We start from the raw sequence: 13738 nt of genomic DNA, 5'->3' as shown, positions 1-13738 counted from the left end.
TCTTGATACTAAATGCTATTGGTTTTCACTTTCAGAACTGTCTGCATTAATAAGTCACCCCACTTGGAAGTTAACAGACACCAGCTCCACGCTAGATGAGAGAGACAGAGTTCATAGGGTAGCGCAGTTTAAATGCGCCACTAAGAACCACAGGATATCCCAACAGAAATCTAGCCCAGCACACAAGTTGGTACAGCACCATTGTGGGCATAATTTACACAGGTCTGGCACAGACAGGGTTTTACAGTGGGAATGCTCCACCCTGTACTAGGCAGGCCTGAGCTAACTTCACAATGAAGACAAACCATAAAATGTTATACTCAGGAAAAGGCCTTCAATTCACTTCCCCTACTAAACCAAGGAAGTCTGAGTCGTGAGACTTTTGACTCTGGGGCAAAGCAGATCTCTTTTTCTATGTGTTTGTCTGAGAAATGTTGGGGAGGCCAGAGAGGGCTATTATGTTTTGGGGACTGCCCTTCCTTTATCCTGAAGGAAGAAACAAAACTGTAGGTTTTATTAGATGTTTATGCCCTGAAAGGTATGTCTACACAGAAACTAGATACCAGCAGCTGTCCCGTGCCAGCTGACTTTGGCTCAAGGGACTTGGGCTACGGGGCTGTTTCATTGCTGTGTAGACTTTCGGGCTCAGGCTGCAGCCCAAGCTCTGGGACCCTCCCGCCTCCCAGGGCACTAGAGTCCAGGCTTCACCCCAAGCCCAAAAGTCTACACAGCAGTAAAACAGCCCCGTAGCCTGAGCCCTGCAAGCCCAACTTAGCTGGCATTGGCCAGCTGCAGGTATCTAGTTGCTGTATAGACATACCCTAAGACATGCTGATCGAGCACATTTTTGTAAGGTGTACGACTAGTATTATCAACAAATGGATAATGGGTTATATTTACTATCCTTAATTGGGAGTGCTGACAACACTGTAAATCTAGCACCTACACAAATCAGTAAGAAAGCAGAAAACCATTTCCTCTAACTACAAACCAGAAATACTATTCATTCCATGTACAATGCAAATACATGACTAATCTTGCAACCTCAAACATGTGCATATGTGAGTGGGACTTGACCCAAAGTGTTTATAATTATAGCATGTATTTCTAATTTCAGATTTAAAAGTCTTGTAAACTTGCATACAATTTGGACACTGACAAAAATACGTAAGCAATTGTAGGAAATATTTTACTACTACTACTACTAAGATGGGCATTATAAGTGTAAATCTATTTCTCTTGTAGTAACACTTTATACTGTAGCCTCTTTGTCCCAGTGGTTAGCCAATATTTGGGGCCTTGCGGGGTTGTTTCCATTGTAAGGAGAAATTGATTAAAAGAGTAAAGGATCTATTTGGTGCACTGCTGTTTATTAAAGTCCACTTTTCCTGACCACAGTAGAAACAGATGACTGGAGGAAGTTTCCTTGTTCAGAAATCCAACTATTGGGGACCAACTATGATGTCCCAGAAAGTGAGGCTCAAGAATCAAAACATAGTGTTCTCCAGTTGTTTATTTCTATTTAAATAAAAATGATTGAGTTACTAAGTAAACTATTTGGAAAGTATGCTTATTTAGTGACACATTAACATTTGAATACACCTCTACCTCGATATAACGCTGTCCTCAGGAGCCAAAAAAAAAAAAAAAATCTTACTGCGTTATAGGTGAAACCACGTTATATCGAACTTGCTTTGATCCGCTGGAGTGCGCAGCCCCACCCCCAGAGCACTGCTTTACTGTGTTATATCAGAATTCGTGTTATATCGGGGTAGAGGTGTATTCCCCTCTCCCCCCGTAACCCAACTATTTGTAGCAAGAGTTGAATTCAGACCACTGGGTTTGGATTGAAGGTGTTGGCAGCAATAGTCAGAGTTGTCACCCAGTATCCTGCTACCTCAGATCTTTTTATGGCCAGGTGCCCCATTAGGATTTAAGTTAGATTCCTTGAGTCACTTTTAAACTGACTCCGGAAATGTAAGACAATACGTACAGAAGGATGTTGCTAGACTGACTTCTTTAAGAAATGTTTTTAGAACATTGGTGTTGTTAGATCACGGATGTTATTTACTATGAATTTCTTTTCCCGCTTAATCTGCTAGCAAATATCTAACAAGGGACACCGTGTTCAAGCAATTTATAAACTGTTAATTGTATCAGCTTGATGAGGGCTTGCCTAGTTTACTTCTGCACTAATGCTCAGAGAACTTCACTGCTGGGAGATTTGAAAATGTTTACAAAAGTGTATTATTTTTATTACTGTAGCACCTAGGAGCCCTAGTCATAGAGCAGGATCCCACTGTTACATGTTGTACAAAACACAGTCCCTGCCTCAAGGGAATTACAATGCAAGTACAAAACAAGAAACAGACAGATGGCGAGAACAGGTAAACAATGAGACAATATTGGTCAGCATGACAGACTAGAGAGGTTAGTACTATATTCTCTATTAACGTACAAAGTTTTCAGTATTCCACACTGATCACAGCTAAATTGGATCTTTCTTGCTGGCTGCAGCTAAAAAATGTGGTGTTATACTTGTAGTCCATATATGATATTTTCCAGTCAAAGACACCTAGTTTCAAACGGACAGCTTAAAATGTTGCCTGTAAAGGTTTGAAATACGCCATTGTCAATGAGTAAGCCTAAAATCTGGGTGGCTACATTTGTGTTGCTTCAACTAAACATTTTATAATATAGACATGTCCCATCTTAATATCTCATTCGGGTCAAATCCACAGGAACCCTAAAATAGTTTGCAAATACAACCAAATTAAAATTACAAACAAAATTCTGGAACAAAACTATCTAGCGAGTGCAAAGAAGAAATAAAAACCACAAAACTGAGTGTTTTAAGGCATCAAGTCTTCGGCCTTGTCTACACTACGAGAGTAGTTCGATTTTACTTAAATCGAATATTTGGAATCGATATTGCAAAGTCGAACGTGTGTGTCCACACTAAGGACAGTAATTCGACTTTGTGAGTCCACACTAACGGGGAAAGCGTCGACATTGGAAGCGGTGCACTGTGGGCAGCTATCCCACAGTTCCCGCAGTCCCCGCTGCCCATTGGAATTCTGGGTCGAGCCACCAATGCCTTCTGGGTAAAAAAATGTGTCGAGGGTGCTTTTGGGTAACTGTCGTCATCCATCCATCACTCACTCCCGCCCTCCCTCCCTCCCTGAAAGCGCCGGCGGGAAATCATTTCGCGCACTTTTCAAGTCATTGACAGCGCGGACGCCACAGCACTGTGAGCATGGAGCCCGCTGCAACCATCGCTGCAGTTGTGGCCGCTCTCAACGCCTCGCAGCTTATCATACAGGTTGCCCTGAGGCAGATGCAGAAAAGTCAGGCGAGGAGGCTACGTCAACGCGGTGATGGCCTGAAGTGTGAGAGTAGCACAGACCTCTCAGAAAGCAGGGGACCCAGCGCCGAGGACATCACGGTGGCAATGGGTCATGTTGATGCCGTGGAACGGCGATTCTGGGCACGGGAAACAAGCACTGAGTGGTGGGACCGCATAGTGCTGCAGGTCTGGGATGAATCACAGTGGCTGCGAAACTTCCGCATGCGGAAGGGAACTTTCCTTGAACTTTGTGAGTTGCTGTCCCCTGCCCTGAAGCGCAATGACACCCGGATGCGACCAGCCCTGACTGTCCATAAGCGAGTGGCCATAGCCCTCTGGAAGCTTGCAACGCCTGACAGCTACCGGTCAGTCGCGAGCCAGTTTGGGGTGGGCAAATCTACCGTGGGGGTTGTTGTGATGCAAGTAGCCAAGGCAATCGTTGATGTACTGCTGCCAAAGGTAGTGACCCTGGGAAACGTGGAGGCGATCATAGATGGCTTCGCAGCGATGGGATTCCCAAACTGCGGTGGGGCCATAGATGGAACTCACATCCCTATCCTGGCACCGGACCACCAGGCCAGCCAGTACATTAACAGAAAGGGCTACTTTTCCATGGTGCTGCAAGCACTGGTGGACCACAGGGGACGTTTTACCAACATCTACGTGGGATGGCCGGGCAAGGTTCATGACGCTCGTGTTTTCAGGAACTCTGGTCTGTTTAGACGGCTGCAGCAAGGTATTTACTTCCCGGACCACAAAATAACTGTTGGGGATGTGCAGATGCCTATAGTCATCCTCGGGGACCCAGCCTACCCGCTAATGCCCTGGCTCATGAAGCCCTATACAGGTGCCCTGGACACTGAAAAAGAACTCTTCAACTACCGGCTGAGCAAGTGCAGAATGGTGGTGGAGTGTGCTTTTGGACGTCTCAAGGGGAGATGGAGAAGCTTGATGACTCGCTGTGATCTCAGCGAAACCAATATCCCCATTGTTATAGCAGCTTGCTGTGTGCTCCACAATCTCTGTGAGAGCAAGGGGGAGACCTTTATGGCGGGGTGGGAGGTTGAGGAAATTAGCCTGGCTGCTGATTACTCACAGCCAGACAGCCGGGCGATTAGAAGAGACCAGCGGGAAGCGCTGTGCATCCGGGAGGCTTTGAAAGCAAAGTTCCTGAGTGAGCAGGGTAACCTGTGACTTTCTAATTTTGTGTACAGAGAAGCCTTCACCCCACTTCCAACACACGTTTCAAAATAAAAATAGTTCTACTTTGTTAAAGCACACCGTTTTCTGTAATACTGTTTTCGCGGGAATTTTTTAAAACTGGGACGCAGACTGTGGTGCGGAGCGGGTGTAGTGTAGTCGCGCGAATGCAGCTTCTAAACTGAAGGACTGACAGGCTCCGGTGCGGTGGGATGGTTCTTTCAACGGAGCCTGTCACCCCTCCTGATAGGGACTGTGTGTATGGGGGTACTATGTGACTTTGTGGCGGGGGGGGACGCTTACAGATCCCCTGCTGTGTGGCTCTGTGATCCTGCCTAAGGACCGCCGCTTCAGATCTCTAACTGCCCTCCCGTGCCACAAAGTCACAGAGCAACCCACCTCCCACCACATAACATGAAAAGAACCTCCCAGACTAACCAGGGTAAGTAGTCACTGCATCACTGCACTATGTATGTGCCCTGCTGCTGTGCCTGCCCCCGACTATGTACCCTGCCAAAGGTGACTGTCCTGTCCAATTACCAACCCCCTTTCCCCCCCTCCTCCAAAAGAACATGATGGAAACAGTAGTTAACAGAAACATATTTTTTATTAACAACTACACAGGGGACTGGGAAGTGAAACTTGGACGGGGGCTTGTGTCAGGCGGGAAGGAAAGAACTTGTCAAACTTTGGGGACTGAGAGCCTTCTGCTGCTCGAGCTCTCTGCAGGGGTGCAGTGAGAGTTAGCAGGGACTCTGCCGCCTCTCCTTCTGTGCACTTTGGGTGAGGGGAGTATGGGACTTGGTGGCGGGGGAGGGCGGTTAGAGATGGACTGCAGCGGGGCTCTGTCCTCCTGCCTCCGTTCCTGCAGAACATCCACAAGGCGCCGGAGCGTGTCCGTTTGCTCCCTCAGTAGTCCAAGCAGGGTTTGAGTCGCCTGCTGGTCTTCCTGACGCCACCTCTCCTCCCGATCCATGTTGGCTTCGTGCATTTGGGACAAGTTCTCCCGCCACTGGGTCTGCTGTGCTGCCTGTGCTCTGGAGCAGGCTATAAGCTCGGAGAACATGTCCTCCCGTGTCCTCTTCTTCTTATGCCTAATCCTCCCTAGCCTCTGGGAGTGTGATGACAGGCTAGGTTGTGAGACAGTCGCAGATGGGGCTGTGGGAATGGGAAAAAGGGAGTGAATTCCTCAGAAAGATAAATGTAGTTGTGAACAAAGAACATAGTCTTTCTCTGTGAACAGGACCATGCACAGCACCTATCACATGCGCACTCAGCACAAGGTCGAATTCTCGGCCTTCGCATTCACTGTCTGTGGTTTTGCAGAGCACTTTTGAGAACCCTGTCAGGACAACGGAATTTCTGTTGCAGGCAGACATGGTAAGCCGTAGATTCGTGGCAGCTTAAAACTTTAATATTAGCAATGGCCTCATTTCACATTGAAATCAATGTCGGTCCCTGCTGCCAGCAATCCGGCAAGCAGGAAGTTTGCTCCTGTCCCACACCCTCGCGGCTGTCCCCGGGAACGATCCCTTTCGGCTGACCCTTTCCCGCCTCCACCGCGTGGCTGCAAACCAGCCAACACTAATAACATTCCCCTACCTCATTCAAAGCAGGTCTTCATGAGCGACATCACCCTCATGAGGATCTCTGAGAGCGACAGACAGAGAATGCTCCGGGAAAGCCTCCAAAGACCAGGGCCGTATGCCGCCATGCTGTGCCAAGCAATGATTCCGGAGTACTTGCTAGTCTCGTGGCGCGGCAACGTGTCCTACTACGGAGGACCCAATAAGGCCGCTCTCCCCAAGAACCTAATGCAGCGGATTTCAAATTACCTGCAGGAGAGCTTCCTTGAGATGTCCCAGGAGGATTTCTGCTCCATCCCCGGACATATAGACCGCATCTTACTGTAGCTGCAGTAGCAGGGACTACACAGTAGAGCGGCTTGGGCAGGACAATCATGCAAAACCGGACATTGCTAGATTTTTTTGAAATACTTGCACTGCCCATGACTGAACCGTTAAGTTATTCAAAGTAATCATGAGAAACCCATTTTTTACATTGTTAATAATCATGTTCTGTTACAAATAAATGTTTAGATGTTTACAACACTTACTGGATGATCCTTCACCAGATTCTGTGTCCGGGGTAACGGCTGGGGAGGGTTGGTAGGGGATCTCTGTAAGGGTGATGAAGAGATCCTGGCTGTCGGGGAAATCAGCGTTGTGAGCGCTGTCGACTGCCTTGTCCTCCTCATCTCCTTCCTCATCTTCCCCGTCCGCTAACATGTCCGAGGATCCGGCCGTGGACACTATCCCATCCTCAGAGTCCACAGTCAGTGGTGGGGTAGTGGTGGCGGCCGCACCGAGGATGGAATGCAGTGCCTCGTAGAAACGGGATGTCTGGGGATGGGATCCGGAGCGTCCGTTTGCCTCTTTGGTCTTCTGGTAGCCTTGCCTCAGCTCCTTGATTTTCACGCGGCACTGCGTTACATCCCGGCTGTATCCTCTCTCTGCCATGTCTTTAGAGATCTTCTCATAGATCTTTGCATTCCGTCTTTTGGATCGCAGCTCGGAAAGCACGGACTCATCGCCCCACACAGCGATGAGATCCAAGACTTCCCGATCAGTCCATGCTGGGGCCCTCTTTCTATTCTGAGCTTGCACTGCCATCAGTGCTGGAGAGCTCTGCATCGTTGCCAGTGCTGCTGAGCTCGCCACGATGTCCAGACAGGAAATGAGATTCAAACTGGCCAGACAGGAAAAGGAATTCAAATTCAAATTTTCCCGGGGCTTTTCCTGTGTGGCTGGTCAGAGCATCCGAGCTCGTACTGCTGTCCAGAGCGTCAACAGAGTGGTGCACTGTGGGATAGCTCCCGGAGCTATTAACGTCGATTTCCATCCACACCTAGCCTAATTCGACATGGCCATGTCGAATTTAGCGCTACTCCCCTCGTCGGGGAGGAGTACAGAAGTCGAATTAAAGAGACCTCTATGTCGAACTAAATACCTTCGCGGTGTGGACGGGTGCAGGGTTAATTCGATGTAACGGCGCTAACTTCGACATAAACGCCTAGTGTAGACCAGGCCTTCATTTGTCTTTCCTGTCCCATCTCCCCTTCCTCTCCCCCAAGGGAGGGACCATTAATCTGCCCCACCTAGATGCACTACAAAACAATGTCATCCTTCTGCTCAGCAAAACACTATTCCAGCCAAACCTATCATTGTTAGTCTTGGACAGGAAACACATGCATGTTCAGGTCATGGAATTACAAACACTTAAACTCAAAATAATCTTTTCATTCAACACTCATAGTACAAGCCAATAAAATTTCTCTCTAGATTTCTGATTTTGGGGCTCATTTTCATTATATCAGTACAACCCCAGGAAATGGAATTTCCTGTGAAAGTGGATAGTTTGGAAGACAGTTTCATTTTACTGGCAACAGACTTCATAGTTTTCCCATAAAAGAATACTGAGCAAAAAGGCGAGTGTAACAGAAGATGACCTGTGTACTGTAGCTTTTTCCTTGCATCAATATATTATAAAGAGTATTTTGAATTCTTCAGTGCCAGTTAGGAATTTTGCCGGGTAACACTTCTTCGCTTTACTGGAATTGGCACATACAGTTGCAGAGTGGAAATTGTGGACTCATTTTCAGTGTGAATAGTCAGATCCCACTGTACATAAAAAATTAAAATATACTATTGTAAATTCGATTAAAAATTAATTACTTTAACATTAACATCTGTTCCAGTAATTACCCTGCAAAGATTACAGTTTGCGTTGAGAATGTCTGGTCCTTATAGAGTCCTAACCTAGGAAACGAAGGCCAGCTTTATAGCCATCTGTCTCTGTGTCTTTCTGGCTTCAGTCAATCAGCCCATTATAGCCTTTCATGTTTTTAATCCATCACCATCACTCCCACGATTACATAGGGGTGTATTTTAAGTCATTAAAACAGTTTTTCCCCCTTAGCCTCCGTCCAACAGAAAGTAAAGGAACACCAACACCATCTACCCATGAAAAAAGAAAAGAAACCAAACAAGCTAATATTTTGCAGTTTTCTCCATCTCTCTCAATGCGAGACTGAAATACTATATTCTGCCTCCACGTGAAGGCATGCCAGATTAATATTAGTACTTCCAGACCCACATCATTCCAAGATTACATAATCTAGAAATGAGCAAACACTGCTTACTTTTCCCAGTGCTGAAAGAGACCCAGAACACTAAAGTAGTATTCCTTAAAGAACAATGAGTGCGCCAGCTCTCCATTTATGTGATGTAGGAGAAAAGTGGAAGAAAGAACCAGCTCTGCAGTCAGTTTCTGTCCTTTCCATGGGGCTCCATATTAAGCTTCAGGAAAGAGATTTGATATACTAGTCTTCTGAATTAACCTCTCAGTGGCTCTCCCCCTTGAGATATCTTTTCCACAGTGGTGGATTGTTCAGGCATTGTGATGCATTGATTAATCAGGCTCATTGATACAAGTGAAGGACATATGAAAACTGAGGAATCCTCACCCAAAATTAACTGCAAGTCCAAAAAAATCAGTTTTAAAGAGTATTTACACTCTATTGGGTTTCTCTAGTACAGCTCTGTAGAGGTTTATAGAATTGAGAGGGGGGGGAAAAACATTAGGTCAGCCTCTCTCTCTCTGGCAACGTAGGACAGTTCTCTATTCTATTGTTTTGCACTGTAGTTTGAAGTGTTTAAAGATAAAATGTTTCCCAACACTTCCCTTACCCTATACCATAGCCAAGTACAGCTCGGCTTCAGGATGTTTTTCTTGATTTTCAGCCTAAAATTTTCCCTTCCTAATTTCATCCTATTAAGCCTAGTTAGACCCCCTTTTTAAAATGCTACATAATTCCACTTTGCCTGCAACTCTTATAATATTCAAATATTTGTACAGGATTCTTCAGACTTCAGGTGCTTGTAAGAAAGGCCAAATATTTAAATGTGTGGCTTGGATAAAGTCTGGAGAACCCTGTACAAGTATCTGAAGGATTGGTTTTCATTGCTGTCATATGATAGACAACTCATGTCTAGTTTGCTGTCCACTATCATCTCAGAGACTTTGAATACATCAGGAAAAAAAAAAATTTGTTTTGTTTTTTTTGTATCAGTGAAGCCCTATCAGTGGTAGAAACACGGGAACTGTATTGTAGACTGGGGTAGGCCATTTTCCCCACCCTCACAATGTTCGTTAGTCCTATGTAGACTTAGGAAAAGGCAGCTTAATATTTTTGCTTTCTATTTTTCTTGTTCCCATCATACATGTCTGTCTTGAATTAATTTTTCCTAAATATATTCACTTGCATTTTTCTAATCAGAGTCTCATTTTACTGTTTTCTGCCCATTTCTCTAATTTTTATGCTAAATACAAAAGGATAAAAAAAAGTTACAGTGGAATCATCTTATAGGCCAGAGGTAATTCTCAACATCAAACCAATCCAGAAATCTTTATTTAAAACAAAGATTCACTATAGCCTTAACAATGTCAATACAAGATTTGAAAAACTTTCATTCTACTTCACTATAACTCAACTGTACACCTACTGAAGCACTAGAGCAGGGGTCGGCAACATTTGGCACGCAGCTCGCCAGGGTAAGCACCCTGGCAGGCCGGGCCAGTTTATTTACCTGCTGACGCGGCAGGTTTGGCCGATCGCAGCCCCCACTGGCTGCGGTTTGCCATCCTGGGCCAATGGGGGTGGCGGGAAGCCGCGGCCAGCACATCCCTCACCCGCACCACTTCCCGCCACCCCCATTGGCCCGGGACGGCGAACCGCGGCGAGTGGAGGGTCGCAATCGGCTGAACCTGCCGCGTCAGCAGGTAAATAAACTGGCCCGGCCCGCCAGGGTGCTTACCCTGGAGAGCCGCGTGCCAAACGTTGCCGACCCCTGAACTAGAGCATTTCTACAACTGAATTTAGACAGTGTAATGACATTCTTCATCTCTTATGCAAGTTAACCATGTTTTGATTTCTTGTTATGCAATCCCTCATCCATACCACCACAATAATCAATGCTGGACTATAAAGCCTACTTAAAATGAAAAAGTGGACTAAATGTTACTTAATATTAATATACTCTAAAGGTTTCAATATTGTTTTCAGGGATTAAAGTAAGGGGGGGTGTTGGTGAGCACAGCTCCTGCTCACTAAAAGCCAACTGCTCCCTCTCCTCTTTGGCTGAGGCAGCAACTTGCTCTCCTGTTTCAATCTACATTAAGTGGTTATTTTACCCTCTAATGGTGTGTGTGTGGGGGGAAGAAACCTTAGAGATTTGCATAGTTTTCCCACAGTGCACACAGAGCACTTTCACTGAGAGACGAACTGCGGGGGTTCTCCCTTACTCTTGCCAAAACGACACACAGTCTTAATGCCAGATAGTAAAACAAAATTCTGAATTTTGTCATGCTGCAGATTTATTGGGTATATGAGAGACATGGCTGAGTTTTATACAGAAAAAGGAAGTTGACTGGTTCGCTTTACCGCAGGTGCAGATTACCGCATAGCTCAGGGGTGGCCAACCTGCGGCTCCGGAGCCATATGCGGCTCTTCAGAAGTTAATACGCGGCTCCTTGTAGAGGCACCGACTCTGGGGCTGGAGCTACAGGCGCCAACTTTCCAATGTGCCAGGGGGTGCTCACTGCTCTGCCCCAGGCCCTGCCCCCACGCCACCCCTTCCCGCCCCCTCCCCTGAGCCTGCCATGCCCTCATTCCTCCCGCCCAGAGCCTCCTGCATGCCATGTGAACAGCTGGTGCAGGGATGGAGGGGGAGGCGCTGATCGGGCTGCCGGTGGTGAACGGGAGGCGCTGAGAGCGGTGGGGGGCGGAGGGGTGGAGCTGATGCATGGGCTGCTGACGCATTACTGTGGCTCTTTGGCAATGTACATTGGTAAATTCTGGCTCCTTCTCAGGCTCAGGTTAGCCACCCCGGCATAGCTAGTTTGTTGAAATATATTAACATGAAACCTATTGCTAATGTGTTCCAACAGTAAAGGGTATCCAAGGGTTCTATAATTACACATCCAGGTTTGTACTCAGCAAGACTATCCAGAGACCTGCATTATGCCACAAACTGTATGTATAATTATAGATGCAATAGTGACACCATATTTAATTTTATACTGAGATTTGCACTTGAAGTAGGACAAAATCTCTTGTTTCACATCATAATTTAATATAGTCTCCAAAATTGGCACAATGTCATGTTTAAAAGAAAAATATTTACTAACTTCTGCAAAGGAAACATTTGAAAGTGCTTCCTTTTTAAAATGTTGCCCTCCCCACACCACCACACACATTTGTGTTTCTCTGTCTAGCTAAATAACCAGTACCGACCCACTTCCAGTTTCCTCCTCTCTCTCTTCCTCTCCTCCCATTCCCAGAGTGACACCATACATAGGACACTGTTTAAGCTTTAAGTTAAACAGTGGCCCTACTTTTCAAAAGTAGTAATCTTTGAGTCCCCATCCTAGGACACCTTAAAGAGGCCTGATTCTCAGAGTAGGAGGTCAGAACTTTCTGAATATCTTTAAGGTTACTTACCCCAAAATTGGAGGTACCCCAAAACACTAGTCACTTCTGAAAGCTTAGACCAAAACATTACTGCCCTTATTTGTCATGACCCTAATTTGAGTTTTGAGAAAACTAGATAGATGTATCAAATTACTTTTGTTTTCTGACATCTATAGCTTAGCTCCCCAACTAGGTGCAAAAAAAAAAAAAAAAAAAAAAAAGGAACAATAGGTCTGAATCAGTGGAAATTTCCTAACCAGCTCTATCCTTCATTTAACCAGCTGTGCTCTCCACATGCACTTGGTGAACCAAAGAGGCACGCTGGGCAGTGAGGTATTCTGGGATGGGCAGGAGGGGGAAAGCGTGTGGCAAACCCAAGGTGGGGAACAGTATGTAGAGAGAGCTAAACAGATCTGAGCATTAAATATGGAATACAGAATGCTTCACCTCTAAGTCATTGATTCAAAGCAAAACCTTGTCACTCGTTCTTCCAGAGTTTACAGTAAATCATTTCTTAGCATCCACATCATTAACACCAACATCACAATTATCACATCTTGCTAGTTTCAGTGGAGAAACCAAGAATTGAATGGGCCATACGGGTCCCTAAAACAGGAGTTTCAAGTTAAAGCACATTGCTGGAACTAGTGCAACTGCCACTATCCATAACATTTTTGTTGTGCAACTGGAGGGCTTACCTTGACTCTCAATCCAACATTAAATTCACACACACACACACACACTTTTACCTGTGCACATCTTTAAAGCAAGCAAAGTAATAAGAACAAGACTTATCTATCTATAAGCGCTCTCCCCCACAACAAAGCACACAGAGTGTCTGTATATTTAAAAACAAAAATACATAAACCACTGTACACTGGGACAATAAAAATAGAACAAACATGGATCATGGCAAACCTGGGTCTCACAGCCATGGCTAAAGTTTGCCTTATCACAGCAGAGTAAGACAGTTTTGCTGAACTAGTCATTTGTACACCTGTTATAAAGAGCAACTGTTTTAAAAACATAATGCCTTCAGGTCATCAAAACAAAGTACAACTTATTCTGAATTGCACTTAGACCTTTGATCTTTCTTTGCAAGTTATTCCTTCAAGACCCCCAGATCATTAAAATTTATATTGTGCCCTAAAGAACCAATAAGACTTCATCTGCAGGTCAGCTGCAGTGAGGGAGCGAGCACACTTGAATCCACAGAGAGGTTCCTTCTCATGCCCCTCAAAAAAAGGACTCAGCATGCAAGGCAAGCATGTAGGTCAGCTGTTTACATGTAAACCAGTTCTGTAGAAACAAAACACCTTCCAGAATTTCTCTTACACTCCAACAAACTATATTCACAGTGTTCTTATTAGAAATATATCCATGCGCTCTGCAGGTATTTTATTACTATTTCTGAATTACTCTGACTTTGCAGTGCTTTTTTCCTTTACATATTTAACAGCTGAAATTGATATTTTTTCCACAACCTCTCTTAGGTTTTTAGTTACAGACCATACTTGTCACTCTGAGTTAGACACCAAAATGCAATCGGTTATTTAATTGCTGGGAAATTTGAGAACCATTTGAGAACAGCCTGGTTTCAGTTTGGGAACATCCAACTTCCCGGTTACACTGACCACAATCCGGGGGGGGGGGGGGGGGGG

General features: G+C 45.4%; 1 protein-coding gene across 2 annotated transcripts in view; it reads right to left on the bottom strand.

The window, feature by feature from the left end:
• EPS15 (epidermal growth factor receptor pathway substrate 15) overlaps positions 1-13738 on the bottom strand; it is a 112001-nt gene that overhangs the window by 93533 nt on the left and 4730 nt on the right. The gene's annotated exons all lie outside the window — the stretch shown is intronic.

This window comes from Trachemys scripta, chromosome 8, assembly GCF_013100865.1.
Source record: "Trachemys scripta elegans isolate TJP31775 chromosome 8, CAS_Tse_1.0, whole genome shotgun sequence".
NCBI classification, from domain to species: Eukaryota; Metazoa; Chordata; order Testudines; family Emydidae; genus Trachemys; species Trachemys scripta.
The sequence above is the reverse complement of the archived record's forward strand: the minus strand, read 5'-3'. Positions and strand labels throughout refer to the sequence as shown.